Genomic DNA, 9,980 nt, shown 5'->3' with positions numbered 1-9,980 from the left:
GTTGGGAGGTTTGTTAATACGGTACTAAACCATTCTTTATGAACCACATATAGAATGCAAGGTTATTTAATTTCATACTGTGTGTGTGTGTATATATATATATATTGACAGAGTACCGCACACACTGGGACTTAAGATACAGAAAAAAGTTTATTACAAAAATCCAATGTTTAGAGCACAAACAGTGCTCTTCCTCATGGACAAACCAACAGGCTGAAAGCAGCACAAACATTTAAACCCTAACCAAACAAATTTGGTGCATGACAAAACCATGAAAACCAATGTAAAACAGGTGCAGTGATGAGATGGTGGAAAAAGAAAGGAGAATAGTGAATTGCACAGAGTTAGGTGACCGTGACATTCATGATAATGCAATTCCCTATGTACAGTGAAGGCCCACCTGAGTAAAAGAGTCGCACAATATAGGAGGAATTGCTTCACAGAGCTCCACAGGGGCAGATTTATGAAATTTAATAAATACACCCCACACATCCCATAGAATTTAATTGGGGGAATTTTGCTGTGTAAGCTCTAATTTTACACTGTGATAAATCTGCACCAAGATGTCTAATCAAGCAGAGGTTCTAATATGAAAACTGCAAGACATGGGTTCCTCAAGTATGAAACACTGTGCCTTTAAGAGAGCCCAAAATAGGAACTGTAAAACTTTGCTTGACCAATAAAAACATTTACAGACAAAAATACTAAAGAAAGGTGTGCATACATATTTTATTACAGAATATAGTGCACAGTGCAGAGATATATGCAAGATTTTAAGAAATTAACTTCCCCTATTATACAATGTATTTTTAAGGAATTACTTTTAAAGGAAGCCTTTGAAATGTTTATCCAGAGAAGCTGCTAGCGTAAGAAATTTGTGGGCAGCGAGTTTAGTGTCATCTACTTTGTCATCACTTAGTTAGTTGCCAATTCAGGTGGAGTGATTTATAATAATAGATGCTATAGTTATGTTATGGTAACTATACTTGTTATTTACTTGCAATTAACTAACAATCAAATGCTCCCACATTTGCAGGCATTTGCCATAGATTAAACTTATTTCTGGAAAAAACCCTCTGTAACTCCCAATAGATCACATGTTACATGTGACTCTTTTACTCAGGGGGGCCTTCACTGTACTGGAGGAATGGTTAACCACTCACTCTGTATCCCACGTTTAAAGATGTTCTTTCTTTCTCTCTTTCTTGCTCGCTAGCGGTTCTTAAACAATAACTCTACCGTTTGCTCTACAGTCTCTGGGTGGGCGTTTTTAGATGTTACAAGTCACAAATGACTGTAAATGCTTCAAATACCTTTTTTCACTAGTTGATATTCAAACAATTTCACAACACCCCAGAGGTAGACCTCACTCATTTGGTGAAGGAATCCCCAGTGCTAGGCTCACAGTGGTTTCTCACTCCAGGAATCTCCTGTTCCTCAGCCTGCTGAGCCTGCTTGATTGCTTTTTATGATGAGGTAAGTAAGAAGCTGGACAGTGGGGATGCAGTAGATATAATCTATTTGGATTTTGCCAAAGCATTTGATACCGTTCCCCACAAACGACTGCTTTCTAAACTAAGGTCTATTGGTCTTAGTGAAGTCGTTTGCACATGGATAGAAAACTGGCTACAGGATCGGGTACAGAGGGTGGTTGTTAATGGTACATTCTCTACTTTGAATAAGGTTCTCAGTGGGGTCCCTCAGGGTTCTGTACTGGGTCCACTTTTGTTTAATTTGTTCATAAATGACTTGGGGGAGGGTATTATAAGTAATGTATCAGTGTTTGCAGATGACACAACACAGCAGGATCTTGACCAACTGGCAATCTGGGCAGCTAAGTGGCAGATGAGATTTAATGTGGATAAATGTAAGGTCATGCACCTGGGATGTAATTATATGCAAGCCACTTATACCCTTAATGGGACTGCACTAGGCAAATCCATAATGGAGAAGGACCTTGGAGTCATTGTAGATAATAAACTTGGCTGTAGCAAGCAATGCCAGGCAGCAGCTGCAAGGGCAAACAAGGTTTTGAGCTGTATTAAAAGGGGTATAGATTCACAGGAGGAGGAGGTTATTCTTCCCCTTTACAGAGCGCTGGTAAGGCCCCATCTAGAATATGCTGTTCAGTTTTGGTCTCCAGTGCTCAAACGGGACATGATTGAGTTAGAGAGGGTCCAGAGAAGGGCAACTAAGCTGGTAAAGGGTATGGAAAGTCTCAGTTATGAAGAAAGACTGGCCAAGTTGGGTCTGTTTACACTGGAGAAGAGACGCTTAAGAGGTGACATGTTAACTATGTATAAATATATAAAGGGATCATATAATAACCTCTCTAATGTTTTATTTACCAGTAGGTCCTTCCAACGGACACGAGGGCACCCACTCCGTTTAGAAGAAGGGAGGTTCCGTTTAAATATTCGGTGAGAGCTGTGAAGTTGTGGAATTCCCTCCCCGAATCAGTCGTACTGGCTGATACATTATATAGCTTTAAGAAGGGGTTGGATGGATTCTTAGCAAGTGAGGGAATACAGGGTTATGGGAGATAGCTCTTAGTACAAGTGAGGGAATACAGGGTTATGGGAGATAGCTCTTAGTACAAGTGAGGGAATACAGGGTTATGGGAGATAGCTCTCAGTACAAGTGAGGGAATACAGGGGTAGGGGAGATAGCTCTTAGTACAAGTGAGGGAATACAGGGGTATGGGAGATAGCTCTCAGTACAAGTGAGGGAATACAGGGGTAGGGGAGATAGCTCTCAGTACAAGTGAGGGAATACAGGGTTATGGGAGATAGCTCTCAGTACAAGTGAGGGAATACAGGGTTATGGGAGATAGCTCTCAGTACAAGTGAGGGAATACAGGGTTATGGGAGATAGCTCTCAGTACAAGTGAGGGAATACAGGGTTATGGGAGATAGCTCTTAGTACAAGTTGATCCAGGGACTGGTCCGATTGCCATCTTGGAGTCAGGAAGGAATTTTTTCCCCTCTGCTGCAAATTAGAGAGGCTTCAGATGGGGTTTTTTGCCTTCCTCTGGATCAACTAGTAGTTAGGCAGGTTATATATAGGCATTATGGCTGAACGTGATGGACGTATGTCTTTTTTCAACCCAACTTACTATGTTACTATGTTACTATGCTTGAGACCCTATACTGGTGGCATACACACAGGTTTCTGACCCTTACTGCCCCTGGCTGCTCTACTAACTACCCCAATCTTGTTTCTCACTCCTAGGGGCTGATTTACTAACCCACGAACGGGTCGAAATGAGTCCGATTGCGTTTTTTTTGTAAAGATCGATATTTTGCGATTTTTTCGGCGTCTTTACGAATTTTTCGTTACCAATACGATTTTTGCGTAAAAACGCGAGTTTTTCGTAGCCATTACGAAAGTTGCGTAAAATCTTGCGATTTTTCGTAGTGTTAAAACTTGCGCAAAAAGTTGCGCTTTTTTCGTAGTGTTAAAACTTACGCGAAACTTCGCACCTTTTAAGTTTTAACGCTACGAAAAAGGCGCAACTTTTCGCATAAAAAAGTCGCAAAATGTTCGTTTTCAAGTCGGAACTTTTCCAATTCGGGTCGGATTCGTGGGTTAGTAAATCAGCCCCCTAGAGTGAGTTACCAATATTTCCTGGCACTCACTTGACTTGAGGCCTAACTCCACCTCAGACCCTTCAGCATACCACCGCCTTTGGCAAGTGGGGACCAAAAGGGAAAGCAGTGGTGGCTTCTTCTGTTTTTCTTTTTTTCCCTGCAAGCTTGAATTTGAATAAATAAAGCCCTAAGAGGCAGATTTATTAGTGTGAAATTAGAGTTTACCACAGAAAAATCCCAAACCACTATGGTATGCTAATTTCCAAAGAGGGTGGCACTAAAAAGTTATAACCAGTTGTTATTATCTTGTATGCCTTTGTTATGATCCCTGAGATCAGGGTGAATCTAGCTAATCATATAAGCATAGGCAGAATTATTTTGAAACTATCCACCCCTGCTCCTAAATCCATTATTGATTTGACTCAATTACCAAGGGTTTTTTCTGTTGTATAATTGTTGTTTCTCTTCTTTGTCACCTGCAAATATAGAAAGCTTTTTTCCCCCGAACAATCTATAATACACTGAAAAGGACAGTGTCCTGCACTGATGCCTTAGGCATGGCAGTTGCAAGATTATCCTTGATTAAAAATATTCTATTTAAATAAATCTTCATTGTCAACCAATGTTCTACCTAAATAATGTCACCACTTCCCCTTCTCCTAGTTGCCCTTATTTTTTTCAGTACTTTTTATTGGAATTGTAAAAGTTTGAACAAGTAGGGGAACCCAGTCCCCCATTTCATACACAGCCTGGCAAGTGGAACAGTAAGAAATGCTATAAAGATATCACTTAAACAGGTTTGTCCTGTCTACTAATGACCATAATTTGGCATATCCTGTAGTAGATTCTCTCAGGCCAGACATTTTATCTAACTTAATCCTATTTCATATTTTCTGTTCCGCTTCAGTGTTACAGTAGGGCTTTCAAATGATGCACATGGGTGAGAAATATACCAAGTAAAACCTGAAATGTTAACACTAAATAAAAAATAACTCAAATGTTAGAATTTCCTAAAGCCAATTAATTGCTCTAAGTGACCTTTTCACTATGCCACACCATGCTTTGGGGAAATTTCCTTACTCTCCTATATATTAATTCAGGTCTGATTTGCTTATATAATTTTTGTTTTAAAAAAATGTGTCGTTTTATTTAAAAAAATGTACATAAAATGTGTTTTTCTCCCCTGATAAAGGTTTCTGTGTGAAACCTAAACATTTGTGTTTGACAATATATATATATTTACACAGTCTATTAGCACATTTAAGTCGATCAAATGTACCTGGGTATAGTATACTAAATATGTGCATACCCATTATCTTAAACAGGGGTCCGTGCTCACAGGTCTTATAAAGCATCAAACAATTTCTATTAGGTGGAGACTTACATTTCAGCTAGTACCGTTCTGTGTTTGATATAGTGAAACACACATTTAAATGGCCATGCAGTTTGAGTGTTTACAGCTATATTCTTCAGCAGTAGTTTTGTGGGGCCTTCTGACAACCATTTGGAGTGTGTTTAGTCATTCTGGCCAGATCATCTTGCTGAACCATGTCTCCAATCAACACATGAAGGAGGACAATAACTGTCAGGAAGAGTGAGGAACTACATTTCCCCCTATCCCTGTGCAATTTGGTCTGCTAACCAATTAGTCTGCTAACCAATTAATCTACTATGGCATTAGTATACGCTGGCCTTCAGCACGAAGTCCCAAATTGCATAGATAAGCAGATTTTATGGGAATTGACCTTTGTGTAGCCATTATGACTAAACCTAGACTTGGCCACTCCTGGTAATGACCATGAGAATCTTCTTCTCTTTATTTATTCCTACAGTAAAAGTCTCTTTCAGTGCATAAATAAATTCATTGGATACATCAGGGATTCCCAGTGTTTCTACTAGAATTATTATCAGCCTAGGCTTCTCTATCCATTGATAAATTTCACCTCCCTGCATCATTAATAGAGATGTCAGATTTGCTGGCTTTGTTCCACACTTGAAATGTAATGTATATTTTGTTCGAGTAGGGGACACTTGATGGGAGCACTGAATGATTTTTTCAGCTAATCTTTACTGTGAAATTGGACCAGGCAAATAAAAATGAGTGTTCGGTGGATTTTATTACCTTAAATAATGCAGACATGACATCTTATATTTTAGAAAAAAAAGAGTTTAGGATATGGCATCAAAAATGAGTATCACTCATAAGTGGCTTTCAAAATAATAAAGGTTAGAACTCAATTTCAGAAAGGCTGATTTTAAATTACAAAGGATAATAGTATATTATTCAAAACATAAAAATGTTAGCAAATCTGCTTGTAGTTAATTTGTTGCTGGAAAAATATATTAATCCCTTGAGGAACAAATGCAAGAGAAACAATCTTACCTAATGTGTCTAAATAAAAAGGTAAATTGAACATGAGAAACAAGCAAGAACAAGTTAGCAGTCACAGAACGCGGTCTAAAGCTCGGGCAGCGTCTAGCGTGATAACTGAAACAAGAAATGGTATATTGCTGAGAAATGTCAAACTGATAAAAATAATATCTGAAACCTTTAAAGGAGCAGCTGGGAAAGTGTTTAAGTAATATGTTAGGGGATAATATTATATATTATACACTGTATCTTGAATGGGGCATTTCAGCCATATAGACAGCCATAAAAATTTACTAGGCATTACATTTGCTATATTATTACAGGGAAATATTCATAATTAGCTAAATACACAAGATATATACACACATTTGCCTCAGAGGGGGATAAAATTCCTTCCTGGCTCCAAGAGGGCAATTGGACCAGTCCCGGGGCACTTTTTACTAAGAGCTAATTTCATGGCTGTGGGTTTGTTTTAGTTTAATGGAGCAGGGCCTGGGCAAGGTGGGGGGACGAGCATGCAAGTCAGAATTTGTTTTTAGAGCTTTCTGGTTGAAAAGGGGTATTATTAATTATTATATGTATTTGGGTCTTTAGTTTCTTAGTTACATCTCCACATTAACACTAACCTTTCCAAATCTCTCTTTTATATTACAGGGGCATCAGAGATGGGCTTGTGTCCCAGCAGGAAGTATGACTTTATGAAAGGCTACAGCCAGGTAAGGCCGCTTACAGCTCGTTTTATTCTCTGTCCTCTCTAAAGTGGCTGCTCACTCTCATTTTTATTCCTGGGGATTAAATACAAACTGCCGGAGACCTAAATGTTGTCTTGTTTCCTGCATTTCTCTAGAGATCACGGTGGATCTACAGGGAGGAGGAGCACGGGATCTTTGAATCACCGATTTTGAGGATCCCCGGGTGAGCCCTTACTTGGACTGCATTAGGCAGTACATTACTGCTGAGATCAGGAGGGCCCTGTATGATTATTGGATGGCCAGAGACTGCCTGACAATCACCAAATGGCGGTGGTTGACTTGGAAGGCTGAGTTCCGGAAGAACAGGAATGATGCCAAAGTCTACTTGGAGTACCTCTATAAACAACTAGAGGAGATCAACAGGGCCATACTCCTGAAAAACATCGACAGATACCCAGGTGCAGTATATAAACCATCCTCCTCTCACTTTCTTTTTTGTTTGCTGTTATTTCAAAGGAATAGATTTCTTTAATTCTCACTATTTTTTATGGAAAGAGAAAGGGGCTGATTAAAATCCACTGCAATTCTGGGACTTTGAACATTAGGATAAAACATAAAAAAGCCATATAAATCCTGTGCAGCTGAAACCTGCTGAGATGCCATAAAAACCAATGGGAAGTGAATCTTCATCATTCCGCAAATAGAACAGCATTTTATCCCCTTAAAAGCCAGGAACTGAGATTGTGCAAATGGTTTTTGTCCCACAATCACAGAAAGTTGAGGGAAAAGGTGCAAATATGCTTAGTCGATATTTTTATTTCACTTAACTGCCCCATGTGATTAATGTGCCCCTAAGTGTTATAGGGTTATTACAGGGATATCACTTGCTAAGGTAAAAATATGTGGTTTGAGGTTAAAGTTATTATGTTTGGTTTTTGCAGACTGCCCTCAGAACTGACATCAGCGCAAGCAGCACCCTCAGTAAGTACAGTTGCACCTCAGTCTGGGTACCTTCACTTTAACAACCAGCAGAAGGTAAGACTTCCCCAATTCTACATCTGCCGCAATTCTACCTGCAGTGCCTCCCCTTCCATCAAAAATATGGTTTCATACACAAAAGCACCGTAAGCTACTCGGTAGACACTGCATTCCTTTCCACTCCATCCCTCGGAATGCAGAAGCCGGGGTCTGCAGCTACCTGGGGCCCAGTGGAATGGAATGTACCATTCACCTTGCAGCTTAAAGGGGCTTGTGTGTATGGTACCATATTTCCTTTGTGTTTCCCTCACCCTGCTTCCCTTGATTATGGGAAGCAGGGTGAGGGCATTGATCCTGGGAGCAAATCCGATTGCTGTTAAGGAGTCAGGAAGGAATTTTTGCCTCTAGTGAAGCAGATTAGCTCAAAGCTTCTCAGAGGTTTTTTGCCTTCCTCAGAATCAATGAAAAAACAATTTATTATTTTTATCATTAATAAACCTGTGACTTACACAGATGAACCATCAAACCGTGTGTGTGTGTGTCTTTATTCTGGGTATTGGGCTCATTTGGCAAGTGGAGGGCATGTGAGAATGGAAAACATAAAAAAAACACTGAAAGGTTAAAGAAGAAATGAAAGAGATATTTACACATGTTCTTGTTGTTATAAGAAACCCTGCTTTCCATTGTATTTGTGAGACTGATTCCTTACACCACCCAGCACATCAGAGACACACACCAGTCCTCCTGCGGGACTGCTCCACAAAGCATTCTCACACAAACATTTCTATTGACCCCCCACCAGGCCTGGGATTCAAAATAGGCCCTGGCATTTCAACTACAAAAAAGTTCAAACTCCCCCCCCAGGCTATTGCTGGTCTACATCACCATTGTAAAGCTCTGGTAAAGAGCTGTATGATTGGTGGAGAGGCTTGGAGGCAGGAAGTAACATAGTAACATAGTAACATAGTAAGTTGGGTTGAAAAAAGACATACGTCCATCAAGTTCAACCATAATGCCTATATATAACCTGCCTAACTACTAGTTGATCTCTCTAATTTGCCACAGAGGGGAAAAAATTCCTTCCTGACTCCAAGATGGCAATCGGACCAGTCCCTGGATCAACTAGTACTAAGAGCTATCTCCCATAACCCTGTATTCCCTTACTTGTACTGAGAGCTATCTCCCATACCCCTGTATTCCCTCACTTGTACTGAGAGCTATCTCCCATACCCCTGTATTCCCTCACTTGTACTGAGAGCTATCTCCCATAACCCTGTATTCCCTCACTTGTACTAAGAGCTATCTCCCATAACCCTGTATTCCCTCACTTGCTAAGAATCCATCCAGCCCCTTCTTAAAGTTATATAATGTATCAGCCAGCACGACTGATTCGGGGAGGGAATTCCAGAACCTCACAGCTCTCACTGTAAAAAATCCTTTCCGAATGTTTAAATGGAACCTCCCTTCTTCTAAACGGAGTGGGTGCCCTCGTGTCCGTTGGAAGGACCTACTGGTAAATAAAACATTAGAAAGGTTATTATATGATCCCTTTATATATTTATACATAGTTATCATGTCACCTCTTAAGCGTCTCTTCTCCAGTGTAAACAGACCCAACTTGGCCAGTCTTTCTTCATAACTGAGACTTTCCATACCCTTTACCAGCTTAGTTGCCCTTCTCTGGACCCTCTCTAACTCAGTAATGTCCCGTTTGAGCACTGGAGACCAGAACTGAACAGCATATTCTAGATGGGGCCTTACCAGCGCTCTGTAAAGGGGAAGAATAACCCCCTCCTCCCGTGAATCTATACCCCTTTTAATACAGCTCAAAACCTTGTTTGCCCTTGCAGCTGCTGCCTGGCATTGCTTGCTACAGCCAAGTTTATTATCTACAAGGACTCCAAGGTCCTTCTCCATTAAGGATTTGCCTAGTGCAGTCCCATTAAGGTTATACGGGGCTTGCATATTTTTACATCCCAGGTGCATGACCTTACATTTATCCACATTAAATCTCATCTGCCACTTAGCTGCCCAGATTGCCAGTTGGTCAAGATCCTGCTGCAGGGATGTCACATCCTGGATAGAATTGACTGGTCTGCAGAGTTTTGTGTCATCTGCAAACACTGATACATTACTTATAATCCCCTCCCCTAAATCATTTATGAACAAATTAAACAAAAGTGGACCCAGTACAGAACCCTGAGGGACCCCACTGAGAACCTTATTCCAAGTAGAGAATGTACCATTAACAACCACCCTCTGTACCCGATCCTGTAGCCAGTTTTCTATCCATGTGCAAACGGCTTCACTAAGACCAATAGACCTTAGCTTAGAAAGCAGTCGTTTGTG

General features: G+C 40.3%; 1 long non-coding RNA gene across 1 annotated transcript; it reads left to right on the top strand.

Annotated features, from left to right (window-relative positions):
- The first annotated feature begins 6,603 nt into the window (after nucleotides 1-6,603).
- Nucleotides 6,604-7,996, top strand: LOC116410916. The gene is made up of 3 exons (XR_004222752.1): nucleotides 6,604-6,677; nucleotides 6,809-7,111; nucleotides 7,595-7,996. It is a non-coding gene; the product is annotated as an uncharacterized LOC116410916 (long non-coding RNA).
- Nucleotides 7,997-9,980: the final 1,984 nt, after the last annotated feature.

The sequence above is a fragment of the Xenopus tropicalis genome, chromosome 5 (genome assembly GCF_000004195.4).
Source record: "Xenopus tropicalis strain Nigerian chromosome 5, UCB_Xtro_10.0, whole genome shotgun sequence".
NCBI lineage: Eukaryota > Metazoa > Chordata > Amphibia > Anura > Pipidae > Xenopus > Xenopus tropicalis.
The sequence above is the reverse complement of the archived record's forward strand: the minus strand, read 5'-3'. Positions and strand labels throughout refer to the sequence as shown.